The sequence below is a fragment of the Pteronotus mesoamericanus genome, unplaced genomic scaffold, assembly GCF_021234165.1.
Source record: "Pteronotus mesoamericanus isolate MK-2021 breed Mesoamerican mustached bat unplaced genomic scaffold, CSHL_Meso_final scaffold_232, whole genome shotgun sequence".
Lineage (NCBI taxonomy): Eukaryota > Metazoa > Chordata > Mammalia > Chiroptera > Mormoopidae > Pteronotus > Pteronotus mesoamericanus.
The window spans coordinates 26,424,660-26,447,540 of NW_026555311.1; the positions used below are offsets into that span (position 1 = coordinate 26,424,660).

Here is a 22,881-nt window from a genome sequence, read left to right on the forward strand (position 1 = left end):
AGACCTAACTGAGTACCCAGTAGGAATGCTTGGTATTAAAGACGGCTTCTCCTTTATCTCAATGTAACCCAATTTAGGTCATTACCCGAATCAGGTCTTCTGGGCTATAGCTCCTTTTTGTTCAAATACATGGTTTTTTTTCATTCTTTATTACAGTCTAAAATTAATTTCTGTTTACAACGCAAAAAAATTGTTTCTATGACTCAATCAGTATAAATAATTTTCAGTTATTCCTAAATTGATGTTCCCTACTCTAAGGTCTTTTGCTTGTGTCAGGTAATCAAATCCTGACTGTATTTATGAAAATCAATAAATGTATTTAAAAAGGTAGTGAATATTAAAAGAGGTGACAATTGCATATTAAGGAATCATTAGTCTTCTATTTAGTTGAAGAGAAAATTAGTTACAACTAGATTTGTGAAGTCTCTCAGCAAGGACTATGTCTTATTGACTTTGAAAAGCAGTATGAAACCTAGAATAGTCTTAGACTTAGTAGGAGCTCAAAAAATGTTTGTTAAATAAACATAAAAATATATCATGAAAATTCTGACATTGAACATGAGGTAGAAATTTCTGGGAAAAAAGTTTATTGTTATTTAGGTATGACAAGGCAAACAGATCGGGAGAAATCTGCCATTGAAAAGCTGGCTTGTCATGCTCACAGGTCCTAAGAGGGTGCATCCTGCCATGCCACACCATGAGGTGAGCGAGGAGGAAAGCACCAGGGTTGGTGAGAAGGCAGAGGAAGTGAGATGGGAGGAGGCAGAGAAAAATGTGGGCAAAAGCCTTTATTGTGGTTTCTGTGGAATGGGGGAGGCAGTACAAGCAACTTTAGTATTATCTAGATTGAATAATTTCAGTGGGCTCTGGGATATAAAGTTTATTAGTAGTGCCTACCTGGCTCTGGGGTGATTAGGGTAAGTGGTTAGTAGTCTGGAGTGTAAGAGTGCAAGAGCCTGATAGAGGAGGCAGTTGGGGTATGGGTACTGGCTTGGTTTCTTTGGATTTGGAAGGGGTGATCCAGGGCAAGTCCTTTACTAATTTGAGAAATTTACTAATCTAGGGAGGGGCTATACCTCTAGGATCAGCAGAGCCTCTGATGGTAAAGCAGGAGAATACATAAAATAAAAAGACATGCTTAATAAATAAGAATTGCTTTCCTCCCTAGTAATTTTCTTAGTGCGGATGAAAAAGGGGCCACATACTAAAACTGACAAGCTCAGGGAAGGCCAGCACAGCAAGCCCTACAAACTCAAAGACTGAAAGGAACCCTATATTGTGGTCTGAAATTAAAACATTAAAAGCAGGTCATGGTAGGTAGTTATGGCCTAAGCCTGAGGCTTCCTTGACAAAGGTGAAGCTTTACTTTAAATGATCTATTGTCCTTTTGAATCTAAGATAACATACCTTTGAAATGTCAGAGTAATCTTTTCTTCCAGACCCCTCGGGGCACAACCACTGATCCAGAGCAAGAGACCACCAAACCCCTCATTTTATATTGTTTCCAGCATACTAGCTCTGTTATTGTTAATTATTAACTATCTGGTACCCACCAGTGTAAAAGAAGTAAGTTTCCCTCTGTTTTACTTTTTATCCAACCCCAGAGATTTCCCTGCTTTGCTTTAACCTACCACCAGTGAATTTCACGTAACTCTCCTTACATCTTCTCCTTTTATTCTAATGGGTAAAACAAGCTATAAAATTGTCATTCTCCAGAGCATTTTCTCAATCCATTGAGATTTTGCTTCCCAGCAAGTGTTATTAATTTGGCTCAAATAAACTCATAAAAATTCTCTATAGGTTTGAACATTTCTTATAGCAACATTAGTAATTCACAAACTAAGCAATATTGCAGACTTTTCCAGCCTTTCACCATAACATATTAGCCCAGCCTTCCCTTTGGCATTGATGCTGATACACAGCTGCATTAAAATCAGTATGGATTTTTGTAAATCTTTCATAATTTTATAACTGCTTAATAAAAACAATGGCCAATATTTCCTTTTTTTGGAAATTATTTACTCCATTAATAGATACAGGGTTTAATATGACTTGTTTTTAAATGAAGAATTATTTTTGTGAATAAAATAGTAAAAAACAAACAAAAAAGACATACCAAGACTACCAGTTTTTTGTTGACTCAAAAGAGAGAGTAGCAGTTATTTTCCTGAATTGTATCCCCAGAACCAGCTCAAAAATGGCTCTGTCCTGTTTTAAATGGTACTGAGTTGCTTTTCAGACATAACAAAACATAACAGCAAGTCACACAGCTGAAGTATGTGTAGAGGACAGAACATAGACCTTAAGCTGCACCCAAAACCAAAGTATCCCCTCTTCTTCTCACCACGCTGCATGCGTGTGCACATGAAATCAAGGACCCAGACAACAATCAGAACCCTTTCAGAAGCAAAGCGTTGATTATCCAGGAAGGTCCGTGCTAGTGCTCCACACCTTAAATGACCAAGCTCCCCAGGCCTCCAACTAAAACTTGACACACCAACATTTCCCCATATTTGTTCCCCTGTACCCTTAAAAATATGCCTAAACCCTGGAGGGGTGGCTTGGGTTTTTGATAGCTTCTCATTCTCCTGTGTGGCACCACTCAAAATGAAATTGCCAGTCTTTCCCAGTGTAATTCTCTGTATTTATTGTATGTCTCTGCTAGTGCTGGGTGGACAAACTCTTTCTGTTTGGTAAAAATTAAGCTATATAAATGTCTTAGAGACAACTTTGAGAGTTCATTATCTATATAGGTTTATTGAACATTGGAAAAATATAAATAATCCTATTCTCCTTCTCCAAATTCACTTTTACTTGTTGCTTTTGCCTGTTATTTAGGTCACTTGCTTCTATACCCTCAGGATTTTTTTTTTTCCAGTGAAATACTCAGGATAACACTAGCCATATAGACATATGCTCTTAAGATTTATTGTGTTATAGAATTTACTGAAAGAGAGAACAGTACTGAATTATCTGTAGTCAATCTGTCCTCAAGCTGCTGAGTGAGAAACAGGTTTTATCCAAGGCTGTGATTAAAGATAACAGTGGTCATGTCTGCTTCTCAGTTCCATGTGCTACACTCTCCTCTTCTCGGTGATGCTAAGACAAGTTGAAAATACTTAACAAGAATGGAAATTTATGGTATGGAATCATAAAATAGATTGTGATTTCTTTAGGTACATATTAGATACAACTATCTAAAAATTGTTTCAATCAGGATCCAAGATGGCAGCAGAGTAGGTGGAAGCTACACTAACCTCCTCCCAGGACCAGACTGAAATTACAACTAAATTACAGAAAAATCATCCTGAATAACCAACTGAAAACTAGCTGAAAACTTGGTTAAAAACTAAGCTTTTTAACCAAGAACTTAAAGAATAAGCCATATCAAGACTGATAGGAAGTGCACAGGTGCAAGAGGACTGGCCGGGCTCCCACATGTGGCAGATGAAGTTCTGGAGGGGTAACTCAGCTAAGCAGGCGGTTAACCTGAGAAGTGTGAGTTCTAAACCCGAAGCCAGGCTCCCCAGCCTACAGCACCAGAACTGGGAAACTCACCCACGTAATATCTGGCTATGAAAAGCAGCCGGATTTCCGTCTACCAGGAAGAAATAGTTAAAGATGCCGCCATTCTCTTAAAAGGTCAACACACAAAATGGTTCATAGTCACTCATCCCGGGCTCTGGCAGAGGGAAGGCAGAGTGGACTAGAGACACACGTGTAGAATCTGGAGTTGGTGGCTCTGGGGAAAGAGCTAAGGGTCCACTTCCAGGATCCCTGCGCTCTGTCATTCCCTATACTGCAAAAGCCACCTTTCCTGTGCAGAGCCTTCTCCTCCATGTGGCATAAGCCTGGTGGGAAGTAATAACTCTATCCACTGGAATCCTTCTCACCCCACCATGTGGAGCTTCTGCTTTGCTGAGAATACTACAACCGGAGGCTCTTTCAGTGAATAAGTCTAACAGGCAACCTGCAGGCTGAGGCAGATCTCTAGGTGCTTTGAGACTTTTGCTGTCCCATGCATGGGCCCAGTGCTGGTAAAAGCCAGATTTGGAGTACAGCTTGGTCCTTGCTGAATGCACCCAGGCCAAGCAGAGGGAGCCACAGATGTGTATAGCTGATAGCTCCAAACAGGTTGCTCAGGGTCAGTCACAGTCTCGGTCTGACATGTGGCTGCACCGGAGTCCCTCATTAGATACTCAGAGCAGTACACCCAGTGACCAGCTTCAGACTATTACAGAGTAGGATTCAATAAACTTCACAAGTAGCATAACCACAGAGAGATCTTGGCAGGTATCAAACATCAAGGTGAATTTTATTTCATGAGACTGCACACTGCGTTGAGGGTTTGCCTCATAGTCAGCCAGATTGAGGGTTGATCTCACGTATGACCAAGTCAATAGCAATTAAAACTCTATTACAACTGAGAGGCCCATATAATATGCACCAGGGATATTTTTAGAGCACTTGGCTTAGGTGATCAGGGAGTCTGAGCTGCTGGGTTTCACAGGACACCTACTACCTAAGGCCACCTTACCAAGACAGGGAGTTGCAGCAGATCTACCTAAAACATAGAAACAAACACAAAGAGGCAGCCAAAATGGGGAGACAAAGAAACAGGCCTTAAATAAAAGAACAAGAGAATTTTCCAGAAGAGGAGCTAAATAAAATAGAGGTGAGCAATTTATCAGATATAGAGTTCAAGGTAATGTTTATAAGGATGCTCAACAGCATAAAAAAGAACATAGAAATGATAAAAAATAACTAATCAGAAATAACAAATGCAATATCTAAAATAAAAAATATACCAGAAAAATAAACAGTAGCTTGGATAAAACAGGGGATTGAATCACCAACTTGGAAGACAAGGTAGAGAAAAAAAAACTAGCCAGAGCAGGAAAAAAAAATATATTAAAAAAAAAAAAAACAAGGGGAGTTTAGGGGAATTTGGGACAACATAAAGCATAAAAATATCCACATCATGAGGATATAAGAAGGAGAAGAGAGAATGCAAGGGATCGGAACCTATTTAAAGAATAATGGACAAAGACTTCCCTAATCTGGTGAAAGAAAAAAAGACACACAAGTACAGGAAGCACAGAGAGTCCCAAACAAGATGGACCCAAGGAGGACCACACCAAGACACGTCAAAATTAAAATGCCAAAGGTTAAAGATAAAGAGAGACTCTGAAAAGCAGTAAGAGAAATGCAGTTAGTTACCCACAAGGGAGCTCCCATAAGACTGACAGCTCATTTTTCAACAGAAACTTTTCTAGCCAGAAAGGACTGGCATGAAACACTCAAAGTGATGACAAGCAGGGATCTACAACCAAGGCTACTTTACCCAGCAAGTCTATCATTTAAAATAGAAAAAGAAATAAAGAGCTTTCCAGACACAAAAAAAATAATGGAGTTTGTTACCCCCCCCCAAAAAAAAACCAATTCAATTAAAAAATGGGCAAAAACCTGCATAGACATTTCTCCAAAGAGGACATACAGATCGTCAATAGACATATGAAAAGATATTCAACATCACTAATCATCAGAAAAATGCAAATTAAAACCACGATGAGATATCAGCTCATACTTGTTGGAATGGCTAACATCAATAAATCAACAAATGACAAGTTTTGGTGAGGATGTGAAGAAAGGGGAACGCTTGTGCACTGCTGGTGGGAATGCAGGCTGGTGCAACCACTGTGGAAAGTAGTATGGAGATACCTCAAAACATCAAAAATGGAACTGCCTTATGACCCAGTGATTCCACTTCTGGGAATTTACCCAAAGAAACCTGAAACACTAATCAAAAGAAGATATACATCCCTGTGTTCATTGCAGCATTATTTACAACAGGCAAGATTTGGAAGCAGCTCAAGTATCGATCAGAAGATGATTGGGTAAAGCAGCTATGGTACATTTACAAAATGAATAACTATTCATCTGTGAAAAACAAAAAAAAAAACCTCACCCTTTGCAACAGCATGCATGGACCTGGAGAGGTTATGCTAAGTGAAGTTAAGTGACTCAGATAAAGGCAAATGTCATATGGTTTCACTCACATGTGGATTCTAATGAACAAGCTAAAGAAAGAAAAGAAAAATAGAAACAGATTCATAGATAGAGAGCAGGCTAAATACTCTTGGTTGGGGAGACCTGGAGGGAGTAAAGAGATTGTGTAAAAAAAAAGAAAAAGAATTTACAGACACAGACACAGACACAGACTATAGTGTGAGTACTGGGTGGGAGAGGCATTGGTGGAGGTAAAAGAGGGTATGGGGGATAAATAGTGATGGAAAAATATAACTAGGTAGGTGACAGATGTGTTCATTTAATTGTGATAATCATTTCACAATGTTCATGTATGTCAAACCATCACATTGTACACTTTAAATATATACAATTTTATTTGTCAATCGCTTCCCAATAAAGTTGGGAGAAAAAATAAAGAAAAATGATTTGAGTGAAATTATTCATAAAATATCCTCTATCTTCCCATAATAGTATATTCTACTAATTATATACAAATTTTGTAATTTAAGTTAACAGAAAAAAAAAGCTTCTGGAGGCTCCTTGTTTTCACTGATCTGGATTGATAAGGTGCTCTGCAGATTGTGGGAGCACACAAATACACACACATACTAATGAAATTAAAGTTGTTAATACTAGAGGGAAAGAGCAAGGAGCAAGAACACACAGTCCTATATTATAAATTGATTGCCATGGAGTTTTCTTCAGGTTTAATATAAGCTGCCATCAGTTACAGACTTTCTCTTCCCATAACTGGTAGAGGGTTTTGGAGAAGCCACATGCTAGTTGAAAAATGCATCCCTTTACTTTTTCAAGTGGTGCCAAAAGGTGTTAAGAAAGAATATTAAATTGCAAGAGGCTCTTCTTTAAGTTCATTAGAACAGCTGAACTAAAACCACTAAGTCCAGCAGAACCTTACTCAGAAGAATTTGTATCATATTACATATACAATCTAGTATCATTAAATGTGGCATTTAGATCTAAAATAAATTACCAGAAGACTAGTACAAAATTATTTCTCTAGCTAAATAACTACTGCATTTCTTCGTAAGTCAAGGTGAAGCTAGAGTTATGAACATGCAAAAGATCATTATGATGGTAAGAAGGAGTGGAGATAACACAAGTCATTACAAAGCTATGCCACATTCCTGGCTTGCCATGGTGCTGATAACTAAGGATATAGACTAGAATAACAGTGTGGTGTGACTGACATGGTGTGTGGTGTAGAAGAAGCTTCTGTTTAGGAGATGAGGCAAAAGGAGTGTAGACTTTGGAGAAAGCCTAATAGGAATGAGAACCACAGTCCTAGTTCTTAGCAATAGTATTCTATGTTAATACATGTTCCTATTTTAAAGAACAACCTCAAATATCTCTTTAATCTAGATCAGTGCTTTCCAAGAGAAATATGACATAAGCCAAATATTTGATTTAGCATTATCTAGTAGCCACATCAATAAAAGTAAAAAGAAACAAGTAAAATTAATGTTAATTATACATTTTACTTAATCCAACAGAGCCAAAACATTCAGCATGATTATATGTTGAAATTATTGAGTTGTTTTACCTTTTTTTATACAATTTTTAAAAAATCAAGTGTTTTTTACACTTAGAGCACATATTAATTCAGATTAGTGACATTTCAAATTCTCAATAGTGAGACGTGGTCAGTGGTTACCATTTGTGGCTATTGACAGCACACATATAGATACTGGAATTTATTATGGAAGAATACTTAGAAGGCAAATTTATGAGTTGTTTAAGAAAAGAAAAACCAGTGAGGCCTAATCAATGTTGTATATCAATCTAAAACTTCTACTCTTGGTGACAGCACCAGCCCCCCCGACACTGCCCACTATTCATCACCAAAATTCGGGTTATAGAGATCATAAAGTTGATGTGAAAGATCTTTGGACTATGATCCTGGCTCTACCCTTGGCTGAGTTCAGCTTCTTGGTTAATGGATCTGAACTCTTTGTGAAAAAAAAAAATACACACACACACACACACATTCATTCATATTCCAAGGAGATTATATATATGAATATATATATTCATTCCAAGGAGATAACCCAGGGAAACTCGCCCCAGTAACAGACATCTTATGAGTATACATTGATTCACAATAAAACACTTAGGACTAAACAAAAAATACACTGATTCCTAGGTATTGGTTATCTATGCAACTCAAGCATTCAATTAATGTAGTCTGTACATTTTTCCAATTGCACTTGGCTCTAGATTCAATATTGCTGACCCATTTAACTGTGCAGGAAATTATTATGTGTTTATAACTGTGACATTTTGGGAGCCTTTAAAAGATATTATTTCCTTCCCTCAAAGAATCATAGAAGAAGTGCTTACCATGTTCATAGGCAGCAAAACACTGAGGGCAAGATAAGAGAAGTATGAATTCATGCCAGTAGTCCCTTACAGTTTGGTTTGAAGGAAGATACACCTCAAATTAGTGTATAAGATTAGTGTAAAAATTACATTAAAAGGGAGAAATTGATTAGCCTTGGATTTATCGGGAGAGACTTCATGAAGAAATTCAAACTTACAATGGGTCAGAAGGGTGACTGCGTTGAATTGGCAATTTGAGATTGTGGAAAGACTTTCAATAGAGGAATAAAATTGAGCCTTTCCATTGTATTTTCAATGAATGGTAATAAGAGCAGCATGATTTAATTGGCAATTTTGTGTCCAGAGATAATAGTGGCTAGTATTGAATATACACATTCATATATATACATATAAATTCACAACAAGCCTATGAGATCTATTAAATTTCCACTTTATAGATGAGGAAACTGAAACATAGACAAGTTAAATAACTTAAATTTTTAGAGCTGGAAGATATATGATGAGTTTGGGTTGGCATTTTGAATTCAAAATAATAGTGGAAAATTCAAGTATCAAAAGACTGAAATGAGAACATCCATATAAGATTGAGACTAGAGATATTATCTTGAGAATGATGTTTATATTAGTAATTCACTGTAAGAAAGCATATAAAGAGAAGAATAGTTAAGGTCAAGTCCTATGCCCTGAGAAATACTCAGAGTTGGAAAAGGAACTAAAGAGATGGGAGAGATGATCCACAAGAAAACAAAGGAAGTACAATATCATAGAAGTGACGGAAGGAAGAATGGATGATTACATCAAATGATGCATGAAGATCAAGATGAAGAAGTCAGAAAAATCCATGGGCATATATTTAGAAGGAAAGAGGAACTTAATAGAATTTGAAGGTGGTTCTCAGTGAAATTAGGAGAAAGTAGAATGTAAAGAAGAGAGAGGCAATGAGAATAACCTTAGTCTGAGAACTCTAGTATGGTGCAACAAAGGAGAAGAAGTATAACAAAACCTAAAGAAATATCAACACCTCTGAAAATCTTCATTCACCAATTACATCATCAGATAGTTGAATGATTGGGGGTAAAAGTGTTAGCAAGGTCCTCCAAACTACTTCCTGAAGCACAGAAACAAGAACGAAAATGTAGGAAAGTGTGGTAGACACATTGGTGAAAAGAGGGCAGTTTATATGGCATGTGGAAAAAGTGTACTATTTAAATTAACAAAATTATCTGCTCAGAATGAAGAACTACTAAGTGAGCTTGGGAAATTAAAGAGGGTGACAATTATTTGAAAAAGCTGATAGGGAATGGATAGTAAATGAATAAAGTTATTGTTGCATATTGGAAAAGGTTTAATTGTGATTTGACACCATGGTTTTTTAGTACATAAAGTCCATGGTTCTTCATTTTCCTCAACAAAATTTTCAACTAGAAATGGAAGAAACTGGCAGTTAAAAATGAGGTTAGTTAAAAAGTACTTCATGTACTTAGTATGAATAAAATCTCATAAAAATAATCACATAATAGTCTAATGAGCAGAAATAAATAGTTGACAACCATAGATGTTTTGAAATGTTATGCTATTTTCCAACTATTCCCCACCTGATCTGAAGGTGGGTTCATCTAAAGGTTCAGGAATGTTTGGTTTGATATTAAGTGTGTGGGTTATATTTATTTGAAACATAGGAGGAGAAAACATCTTTTTCAAGGAGGGTAGACAAGAGTCAAAAGGTGGAAATAATTCTGATTATCTCAAGTGTCTGTCACTGCAAAGGTCTTTTGGCCCAGGCATTCTAGCCTTACATGTAGAACAAAGAAAACAACTAAAAGAGTACAATTTGAAGGAATTGACGTTAGGGGTAGTTTCACTGAAGATGGGGCTATCTTAGGAACACAGGTCAAGTCTAACACTGCTGGATTATCAGTAGTGGTTCTGGTACTTAAGCAAGTATGAAAAGCAGTGTCTTTTGTGGATAGTTAAATGTAGGAAGTGACATAAAGAAAAACACAAGAGAGGAAGAAATTGACAATTTATTTGAAGTCAAAGAAATACCTCATTGAACACACTTTAGACATCTTCTGAGAATAATCACAAGTCTTTAGACATATTTGAAGATGCTAAGTTTCCTGAAAATAGAAAGCTGAGCTTTTATTTGACTATTATAATGATCTTAATTTACCTCTAAATTCAAATGAAAAAATGATGTAATTGAGTGATTTTAGTGATGATTAGAGGCAGAACAAATGTATTAATCTGAATAACTAAAAATTTGGCATATGGAACTCATAAATTCATTTTACTTTTTTCCATTACCATTTATCTCCCTTATACCTCCCTCTCCCTTTCACAATCACCACACTGTTGTCCATATCCACAAGTCCTTTCCCTTTTTGCTCCATCCATCTACCTCCTCCCTTTCCCTCCTCTCCCCTCCCCATAGCTGTCAGCCTGCTCTCTGTCTATGAGTCTGTCTCTGTTTTACTTACTAGTTCAGTTTGTTAATTAGATTCCACATATAAGTGAAGTCATATGGTATTGGTTTTTCTCTGACTGGCTTATTTCACTTAGCATTGACATGGAGGAAGATTCTAATCTTTAAGATATTGATTTGAGGCTCTCTGAAAGAAGAAAACTTATAAATATAAGCAGCATAGGAAGGAGCTCCTTCCCACTGAGGTATATTTAACAGCAACAAAAACAACAAAGACAAATGAAAACTGAGACAGGAAGTAGAAACAAATTTTTAAAAAACCTGAAACAGAGGTAAATTTTAACTCAATTGGAAATCTAAATTTTACTTTTAAAAATTTATATGGATGCTTTGACCTAAAGAATAATAGATTAAAATTAAATTAATCTTTAGCACTTGTTATTGTCTTGATGAAAAAGGGACTCCATTGATCAACCTTTTTGCATTGTTGGTAAAAATGCATATTGGTACAGTTACTGTGGAAAGCAGCATAGTTCAAAAAAGTTTTTTTTGAGATACTTCAAAAAAATTATCAATGGAACTGTCTTTGACCTAGTGACCCACTTCTGGGAATATATCAGAAGAAACCCAAAACACTAATTCAAAAAAATATAAGCACTGCCATGTTCATTGCAGTGTTATTTACAGTTGCCAAGAATTGGAAGAAGCCCAAGTGTCCATCAGGAGACGAGTGGATAAAACAACTATGGTAATTTACACAATGGAATATTGTTCAGCTGAAGAAGAAGAAGAAGAAAGGAGGAGGAGGGAGAGGGGAAGGAGGAGGGAGAGGAGGAGGAGGAGAAGGAAAAGAATAAGAAAGAAAATAAGAAAATTTTACCCTTTGTGACAGCATAGATGGACCTGGAGAATATTATGCTCATAAATTCTTAAAACTGTTAATACTGAGACAAGGTATCTTTTTATTTCCTCATTTTATATTAAGAACATTAATATATAATGCTCATTGACTGAAAGGAAACCAAACCATTTGTGAGATTTTGCTCACTTCTTATTTGGAATGTTAATTACTACATGCAAAATATCAGTTGCACAATTACATTTAAGTACAATGTCAAGTCATTTAAATAGAAGAAATTCTAAAAGTAGTAACTGATATCTTCAGAAGGGGGAATATTTCTGCAGAATGTAGCTAGGGAAATAATTAAGGATCTAACTATAATAAAAATCAAAGGAACACTGACTTGGGAAAAAAATAAAGTCAATTCCTAAAGGCCAAAACCAGAAGTATCGAGTTGCTAAAGAAATCTAAGACTTAGAGCTTAACTTTATAGAGGAAGAAATAGGTTCCCCAAAATATTTAAGGAAGTACATAACAATTACACCTATTCTAAAAGTATTTCTTTTGAACTGTTGATTTACTATCATTAACTAAAAGGGAATTAAAATTAAGGTATTAAGCTAAAATTGCATTCTAATTTCCTAGATCATGATGAGAAAGAAGTAGAATAAAGTAAAAAGTAAGATAGCCAATAGTTGTAAATATCACTCTGCTAGAGGAAGTTTTGGGCAAGAAATTGTGTATTTTACATAAGGCAAAATAAATTGAGTGGTCAGTTCAAGGAGTAAGTGCATTAACATTTTAGAACTTTGCAGAGGCCTAGAGTTATAAGAAGTTACCCAATATAAATATATGGTAGCACAGTTCTATACTAATAGAAGATGCTGAATAAATATTTGTTAAGGAACAAGTAGACAATGTACTAATTTGTTCAAAATCTCTTATACTGGGTAACATTTAAACATTCCAATATAACCCAATAAATGCCTTCCCTATGTGTGTAATTTATAATTAGACTGACAGATAACCAAAAAGATACACATCAAGAAAAAAAGAGACTCAAGGAGGCAGCCAAAGACATGCCAGGCAGTGAGAAAAGCAAAGGAAAACATAGCCAGCCAATCAGATAAACTGTAAATAGGAGAGGTGCCAAGATTTCCATATGGACAGTGCAATAACACTATATGCAGACATATACTAAGCATTTCAATAGCCAAATTTCACTAGCAACTGAAAACAGTAATTACTAGAAAACAGTGTGCTCATTATTATTTTCCCTTGCCCCAAACACACATATAAAAAAATGCTATCCATTTGGAACAAAGCCAAAAAGGAAAAATTTTAATAAGCCTAATATATTCTAAGTAAATGATACTGTTCCTAGAGTAATTAGTATCTTAGAACATCTGTTATCTCACTAGGGGAAACAAAATCTAATTCTAAAATATTTGTAAACCTACAAATGACACCTTTATGCTAGAAAGAAATAATACAGTGCAAGGTCATTGCAGTTGCATAGTCAAATAGAACTTGGAGAGGCAAGCATTTCATTGGACATTGCTACTAGACATTAATTTGCTATTAATGAGCGCAGACTTGGCAGCTGGGCTACATACCTGTCAACAGAAGATTGAATCCTAAATCCCCACTGTATATATATATGATGTAAAAGGCTTAAAAACATAGTAAGACCACAGGAATGTTTTCATTTTGTTTGTCTTTAACAACTTGTATAACCTACTTTAGTATGTCTCCTTATGCAAAATCCAGTGAGATGGATTTCCGACACCTTGCACCTCAGAGATGCAAGAAAATGCCTTCTGTCCCAATGAAAGAAAGGTAGTTGTTCAGGTAACACCTGTTTCCAGTCCCCCAGTTACGTGACATGTAGCTTAGGACAAGAAAAATTTTCTGTATAGAAGGCCAGTCTTGTACATAAAACTGCTAATTGTCTCCCAATATGTATTTTTATATGGGCACATGGCTATATAAAGGATCAGAGAATAGATGGTGAGAAAACAAAGATAGATATAGATCATGTGCTGATAAAAGTTCAGGAAAAGGAAGAGAAGAAAAAAAAACAGAAGTAAAGACAAAATTTGACTAAATTGTAAAGCATAGGTGCATTGGAAAAGATTTAAAAAGTTTTTTAAAGAGAGTTCAATGAGTTTTATAAAATGATAGATATGAAAATCAGTCAAAGGAATACTCAAAATATTAAACTATAAATTACAAGGAAATTTTTCAGAAATAAAGAATTGATTTTATGGACACAAAAACACACCCTATATGAGGACCATTTCAACTACTGTATTTGTTAGACCAAGAAAAAATTCTTTGGGTTGGCAGGCAATACAGTCGAATCATTTCTATGTAGCTAAATATCAATCTGACCTCAGTTTTCTTTATTACAATATCCAGTATAAAATAATAGTAGAAAAAAATAGTGAGGAATGCCTCAAAAACATATTCTATGATCCAATAATTTATCCACCCATATTTTTGAACAAGCAAAATCAAGGAATATTGTTATGAGCTCATCTTGACAGAGTCACTTGAGTAGTAATTTTTGCCAACAGGAGAGAATGGCAAAATTATAGCAAAATGATTAGAATAAACATTGACTCTATTTAACTAAAATAGATGGAGAGACAGGTTTATAGAACTTTTTATAAGCATTATACAACCTGACAATGTAATCATTTAACAAAATGGGCAAGAGAACAAAGAGAATTGGAAATTTTTTTAAATATAAAGTTACTTTTCTCTTACAGCTAGTTAAAAACTATATAACTTAACTTACATAACTTAAGCTTTTGGGTAGCTGGTCAGTTGGGTAAGTATCAGTTTATTTAACAATCTAAGTATACACCAAGAAATACAATACAACTAAATTGGGTGAGGAGAGGGAAGAGTAGTAAGAGAAATGATAACGTAATCCTTGCCCCTTCCAGAATAAACAAGATTTGTGTAGAATATAGAGAATTAAAGATTTTATATAAATTTCTAGTTTCTAGTTTACTTAAAGTATCTCAAGTAAAAGTAAAAATGTTCATATGACCAGAAGATACATAAAAAACAAATACATGTCCGAAAAGCAAAATAATTTAAACAATCCTATATAAACTAAAAGCATAATGTAGAAGAACACAAAAGACTTATCAGCCATAAATATATAGTAAGTGGGCTAAACTCAACTATTACATATGAAAGAAAAAAAACTGAAAGAAAAGTACAACCAAGTATATATTGAACCCAACAGATTTACTAAAAAAAATAAAAAATAAAAATCAACTACACAAAACCCTCGATATATTCCAAAAGAACATAATTAGCACAGATAGCATTTTTCTGATAATGTTTTAACAAGTAAATGAGGAAAAAGAGCTATGGAACTGGAAATTTAAACAGAATTACCTTTCTTTTCAAAAATACAACTCAAAGATGAAATCAAAACTAAAATTTCAGAATATGAAGGTAAATATTAGTATTAACATAAGTACTTAGCAAAACTCATGGGATATACCTGGTAGAGCCTAGAAGAATAATTCTACTTTAAATATTTATAACAACAAAATTAAAATAAATAATTACACATAAAAAACTCTAAAGGAGCAACGCGAAAACCTGGGAAAAGCCAAATTGAGGAATTAATAAAAATACAAGTTGAAATAAATGAACTAGCAAAACACAAAAACTATTGGATAAAATTGGTAAAAAAAATCATTATTGGAAATAGCAATGAAATAAGCCATTAGTGAAATAAAGTAAAAAAACTTTTTTTTTTTTTTTTACTTTATTCAGGAGAAATAAATTTCAGGAGAAATTAGTTAGCTCAATTTATGCAAATACATTTTAAAATCTGGATTGTGATTATATTCTAGATAATATAATTTGTTAAATATCACCAGAAACAATAGAAAATCTAAACCACTCAATTTACATAGAAAATACAAAGAATACTCTCAGAACGCTACCTTGACAAAAGCACCTCATGGATACACGAGTAATTCTAAAGATGATTTTGAAGTTCTTTGAATTATTCTGAAGCAGTAGTTTACAAACTGTAGTGTACACAAGAATCATCTGCAGAACTTGTTAAAACAGACTAGACCCCCATTCCCAGAGATTCTGATTCAGTATGGCTGGGATGAGTCCATGAATTTATATTTTGACCAAGTTTCTAGATCAGCGGTTTGCAACAGGTGGAGCTTCTGCCCACCAGAGGACATTTGTCAATGGTCGGAGATTTTTGTTGTTGTAGGGACAGTGTGGGAGGGTGCTAATGGCATCTGGTAGGTTGAGGCCAGAGATGCCCCTAAGCTTACTACCACACACAGAACAGTCCCCAGAGCAAAGCATTATCTGACCCAAAAGGTTAATAGTGTTGAAAATCTAACTGCTGTTTATTTTACTGGTTTCTACTTTACACTTTGAGCAGTACTCTTCTAGAACAAGAGAGCAAAACATTTTCTCAAAAGAAGCAGATGCTGAATATTTTAGGAGTTGTGGGTGACACAGTCTCTATTGCACATTCTTTATTTATTTTTATAATCCTTTAAAAACATAAATACTATTCTTAACTCATAGGCTGTACCAAAACAGGGCCTTTCATAAATAACAGGAATACAAATTTGTTGTAGAAGGCAAATGCAAATAATATAAATTCTTCCACAACATGATAAAATACATCTCTCTTAGTATTAACCTAGTTACCAAGATTAATGACAAATAGTAGCAGGTCATTAACATTAGGGACAATAAAAGCCTCTTCACTATCACCAATTTTGTTTCATACTTTCTAGTAATGACAGCCAATATAATTATACAAAATAAATAAATAATTCTTCTAAAGGTTGTTAAGCAGGAATACAGTAGAAACTAGCTGGACGATCACCATATCTATTTTTATTACTTTTTTTTGAGTACATACATCAGCTACATTTCCCAATAGGTAAGGCCAAATAATTGAGTTTTACAAAACAGAACAAGAGTGGAAGTAAGGTATATAATTCCAAGTCTGTCTAATGAAAACATTCCAAGTCATTCTGGTTCTTCCTTCCCACATTTGCCCGCTGGATACAGAAAATCCAGTGTAGAACTCTGAGGCCTGAGAACAGGAGTTGGCAATCTTTGGTTTATGGGACAGATCCAGCCCCAACCTGTTTTAATGCACAGCCATGCTTATTCATTTATGTATTGTCTGTGGCTGCTTTCAACCTACAGCAACCATTGAGTAGTTGCAATAGAGACTGTATGGTCAGCAAAGCTTAAAATATTCACTGTCTGGCCCTGTACCATTAAAAATTTTGACAATCTCTGCCATAAGATGATGGAAATAGAAAACAGAAGCCTATATCATGAATTATCCTATCATACTGTATTGGTGTATATTGTAAAATAAAACTTAAGCCATTGAGATTTAGTCTTTATTTCAGAAGCTAGCTAGTGCTGACTACATTGGGAAGGTAAAGTTATGAGCAGATATGATTGGTTATCTATAACATCCAAGAGAACCAACTGAAAATTTGTGAAAAAATGAGAAGAAAATAGATAAAGGCAGCTGGGTACAAAATTAATTAAAAGAATCAGTAATATGCATACATACAAACAATTACCAGTAATGGTTGAAAAAGAGATTTCTCCATAAAACTACAACAAAAATAAAACTAATTGGAAGGTTTATTTAAATAAAACTTTAAAACATTACTTGTAGATACCAAAAGGTATTGGGACATATATTTTGATACAAATGTTTAGATTATAAAAGTTATTTTTTTCATGTTTCTCACTGCCTTTGATCAGGTTTTTATTCAAAATTAACTGTCCAAAGTGATTTGACCTTCATGGAATAAACAAATTTAAGTTTATGCCATGGATTTCCTTTCTTCTTTTCTTCCTTTTTTTCCTGTGGGCTCCCCAGCTGCTGGTTTCTTGGTAACTATAGACTTTTTTCCCACCAAAGGCTTCTGCTTTGTACCATCAACAGCCTTCTTTTCTTCCTTCCCTCCTTGGGGCTTCTTGCCTGGAAGCCCTTCCCTCTGATTGGCTTCTAGAGCTGCTGCTGCTTTATCCACTTGTATCTTTTGGTTCTAGCCTGGTGAAGAATGGTATTCTGGTGCACGACCTTTGCATATGGGTTTAACTTCAACATGATTCTCACGGTTTTAAGTGGATTACCCTTTGGGACTCTGTGATGAATCTAATTGTGTGGTGCTTGCTGGGAGGACTCTGGACCTCTGAGCTTTTCATGATTCTGCTAAGGTCTGTATTGAACATCTGATGCAAGGAAAGGTTGTAGTTACTCTTGAATGAGGCAGCTTTATGCCAAGTGCTATACAGATCATCTAACTTGCAGAAAGCACTTTCAATCCAAATGCAGAATCGGCTCACACTCCCACCAGCAGAAGTTTCAAAATGCTCAGCTTGCTTACACTAAGCAGAGTAATTCCAAGGATGTTTCTGAAGGTTTTAATGATATTGTTGTCCTCATCATATAGATGATGCCAGGTCTTATGTGCTAGGTATGACAACAGTTTCTCATTTTTGCCCTTGCCAGCTCTCATTCACTGAGAGGTGTAGTTCTTTGTTGTATCATTCCAGGTCTTAAGTTTCTTAAGCAAAACCATGTCCTTGGTTTTCTTGTAGCCTTAACTTTATTTTCAACCACCAACGAAGTTCAGGAACTCCCTCAGTATACGATGGCCTTCAGACATGAGCAGCGCTGGTACGGCCGAGGCAGCCAGGGCAGAGCAGATGGCACATCGCTTCTGTGTTGTGTTCACTCTGCGGTGCCAACAGTGCCAGGTTTTGGTTGGTGCAAACACGCGGCCGCCACGACACATTTCCAAAAGCATCCTGGCTGGAACCATGAGACTCACCACCTCGAACTCTGGGAATTCGAGGCACAGCTCTACCAGCACCCAGGACTCAGCAGTGATTTGATGATACGTCAATTCACTGACAACACAGGGTTCTCTATTGTTTTTGTGCAAGTTGGTGTGAACATAGTTCATAATATCTTGTCAAATGAGAGTCTTGAACACAACAGGAAAGGTGACATTTTTGCCAGATGGTCCCCCTTTTCAATGTACACTGGTATCCAGGCAGGAGCAGACAGCATGGCGGGAGAGAAAAAGACCACACTCCTCTCAAATTGGAGGCTCTCACAGTAAAAGGCTAAAGATGTCAGTTTTTACTAAGTCAATCCAGAATTTTAACGTCTTTCCAATAAAAAGAATGATGAGATATTTCCCCCCAATTAGATAAGTATATTTTGTACTTACTGAGAAAAAGCAACATGTAGAAGGAATTAGCCTCACACCTTACACCAGATTGACCAATGAAGTTAAAATGAGAAAAGAAAACATAAAAGTACTAGAAGAAACCATGAAAAACATCTTTTAATAATTTCAGAATGTGAAAGACCTTCCCACGTATGATACAAAACTCAGAATCCATTATGAAAAAAGAGAAAAAAGATTGAAAATTTCAACTCTAGAAACTCCACCAATATGTCTTTCTCTAATATATACAGGTAGAGATAGTACACACACTCACTCATCATGCACATACACACATGTGTGTTGGTGAACACTCTCAGCACTGTCAAAGAAAAACAACAAATGAGAAAATATATTACCGATAGGTATCACAGACAAAGGCTCATTTTCCTAATATAGTATAAGTTCCTAGAAATCAAATAAAAACTAATATTTAAAAAGGGAATCTCATTTATAATAAAAATATATAAAAAAACAGCATAAAATATTTTTTACCAATCAGATTGCCAAAAATAAAAAGTATTACAATAAATAATGCTGTAGAGGTTATGAATAAAGACTACTCATAAGCATTGCTAATGATAGTATAAAAAATTGGTGAAATTCCCAGAAGTGACAATTTGCAAATATCTATCATATTAAAAATTACTTTCCATTTTTAGAAATTTATCTTAGTAATATTTTACATGTGCAAAATTGTGCAGAAGTATCATTTTTGATATCAGAATATTGAAAACAATCAAATTGTCCATCAAGAAAAGGCTGATTAAATAAATTGGGGTATATCAGTATAATAAAATGTTATGTAGCAGCTATAAAAATGATAAAGAAGGTCTTTCTCTGTGTATAGATAGGTAGATATACACAAACTCAAAGACATTTTTATGGGAAATAAAAACACATGAAAGAATAAAATCCGTAGTTTGCTACATCTTTATAAACATTTTTAAAAAGAGGAAGAAGCACGTGTACATCTGTGTGTACACTGGTTAGCTCGGGAAGGATGCATGCGGAAGTAGCACCTGGGTCTGCCTCCAAGAGGGTGGCTAGATGGCTGAAGAAATATATCACTGTATGTTCTTTTGAACACTTAATATTTTGCTTTAAAAATGTTAAATATATCTACATGTCCATATATATAGATTTATATATGATACATAGATATATTTAACAAATAGTTATGTAGATATTACATTTAAAAATTACATATTTAACATAGATGTATAGATACATAACAAACTGTTCTGCTTTACCTATGACTCATTGGTATGTAAATAAATAAATAGGTTTGCTTTTTATAATTTGGGATTTAGAAAAAAATATGTGATTTATTTCTAAAAGGGAGTCCAAACACAAACAGCCAAAGGAGAAAGCCTCTGCAAAACTGAGAATAAAAGACAAAAATACAAAAACAAACCTAACTTAACACCTTTTATATAATCTATCTTTCTAGGCCTTATAATGTACACAAAGTTATGACCAACAGAACAATTGGAGCCAATCATAGCAATCATGTCAAGAGGCTTCAAACATCAGAAATATCTAAAAAATTATATATAAAAGACTCATAATGAGGCATCATCACAAACTGTTAAGATTAATATTTTCTTCCAAAGTTCAAACATTGCAAAAACAAAAAAAAATTATTAAAGCTATAATTCACAAACTCTTTGCAACACATAGATTAGGCTTTACATTAACCGCCCATCCACTATTCTGATGACAACATTAACTACTTGGAAATTTCAGGAAAGCTGTTCTTAAGATAACTTCAAATCCATTATTTTAAATATGCCTCTCAGCTGCTGGATCAATATAGTTTCATGTCTTTGGTTTTCAGGCTGGAAAATGAGACGAACTCGATGATGCAGAAAACGCATAGAAGTTCCTCTTTCTTTAAAGGTAGCAGTTTGTGGTTATTAAAACTTCGAGGGTTCCATGAGTCTGATCTGTTCTGAGGCATATAATTCAAATAACCATCTTACCGGCATCAGAGAAACACAAACACACAAACTAGATTTTGCCACAAGCCAGCAAAAGATGCACTCTTGAAGTAGACATTCTAATAATTATTCTTCCAAGTTTAATAATGTAAACAATACTCTCAATCACCACACATTTTTGTTTGTTTACACAAATTAAAAAACTTACAAATATAATAGGTCCTTTTGACTGACTATGATTTTCATTAATTCCTTTTGAGCAAGATTCTCACATTAACTGTCAATTGGCATTAATAGTAGAAGCTATGTAATCAGCGGTCTGCTCTCTACAAGTTTACATTTGCTTAAAAATTTTGTAATTCAGCATAGTTAATTCTACACAATGGGTCTGTATATTCTCAATGTTTTTGTTAACAAAAATAACATCTAGCAATTTTAAAGATGCATGTGAGTTATGATGCATATCTCCAGTTGACTGAGAACTGGGGAGAATATTCTGGCAACCATGATATGCAGACCAAACTAACAGCAACCCTTACAAAATGGTACCCTGGTGAGCTTTATTCACTTCTGCTCAGGTAGGCAACATATTAAATTACTAAAATCAAGAAAAATCAATCTCAGTGATTATTACTTTTTCCAATAATCAGTAATAAAATACTGGTAACTTAATTTTTACCTTTCTTTGCTTTAAGAAGGATTTAAAGTAAGACAAGTAAGTTGTGTTTTACAGATTTAAAAATATAGCACAGTAAAATAAATAAAGGTAAGAAAGCTGAGGTGAAAGAAAACGAGGCAAGGAAAACAAAATAAAAACACGAAAGGAGGTTAGTATACACTATACATTGCATGCCCTAAAACCTGTGTACTCAACCTGAATTGAGGGGTAAATGTTTTAGAAAATTCATAGCTTGTAACACAAATATACACATGATGTAAAGAAAAAACACACTCTTTTAAAAATGAAATTGAGGAGAGATTTCTGCTTTGGGTTGTTTTTGAGAATGAAACTAATGTGGTAACATCCTTACAATAAGTACAGTGACAAGTTCTTTTTTCCATAGGCTTTTTTCTTAAAATGTTTCTAGATATAGGCATGTAACATGCTCTCAAATAACATTTCAAAAAAACAATGCTGCAATGGGAAGGAGAGCCCTCTATTAATAAGTATCTACGTTACTCTTGGATAGCCTAGTTTAATCATAGGATCTATGGGCAATTTTTAATAAGGACAGGATTATATAAAATGATTAATCTCCTAATATGTGTTGCTATCAAAAGGAGTTAATATGATATTTATGTGTTTTAAAGGCATAGAAAGTTCACACTGGGGCATTATATAATGGAGAGCAATGGCCCAAATGTATATAATTTGCTCTGTGGTTGGTGCCTCGGCTCAGAATCAGTCCATGTGCATTCTGGCTCCTGGAGGGCCCAGAAGAGATGGTGCTGAGAAAATCAGGGCTATTCTGAAAGCAATGCAGTGCAACCTCCTAGGGTTGATCCGAATAAAGCTCGTCAACATTGAGTCATGGTTTAGTAATGGATATAGAAGGTTGGACTTTGAAACATTATTTACCCTGAAAAGTCCTCCATGGTAGCTTGCCATACAGTTATTTGCCTTCTCTTCTGCAAGGTTGTTTGCTCCTTCTTTTAAGAGATAAAATGAAGCATGTTCAGTTGCTCTTCACATCTCAGGAAATAATGTGTGTCTGCCTTTGCAAAATAAATTGATGAACTAAAAACCAGAGTAGACTTTTTCCTAATCTTTTCCTACACTACCATTTCTCCTCCATCTCCTTGAAACAGCTCTTAGTCTTCTCACTAGTTTCTTTTTCTCTACTTCAGTGTTTCACAGTTTTAATGTACTTGCATCGATTTCTTATTCTTTTTGTCTCTTTTTTCTGTTTATTTAAAAATATAAAGAAATACCCTTCACTTTTTTTCTAGCATTAGAGTTAAGTTTCTCTGATTTTCCTGTGCATTTTTATGCCTCCCTAG

At 34.9% G+C, this 22,881-nt stretch overlaps 1 protein-coding gene and 1 pseudogene across 2 annotated transcripts in view; both read right to left on the bottom strand.

The window, feature by feature from the left end:
- ARHGAP24 (Rho GTPase activating protein 24) overlaps positions 1 to 22,881 on the bottom strand; it is a 498,181-nt gene that overhangs the window by 337,381 nt on the left and 137,919 nt on the right. The window lies entirely within an intron of this gene.
- On the bottom strand, positions 17,556 to 18,726 carry LOC129085378 (60S ribosomal protein L4-like; annotated as a pseudogene).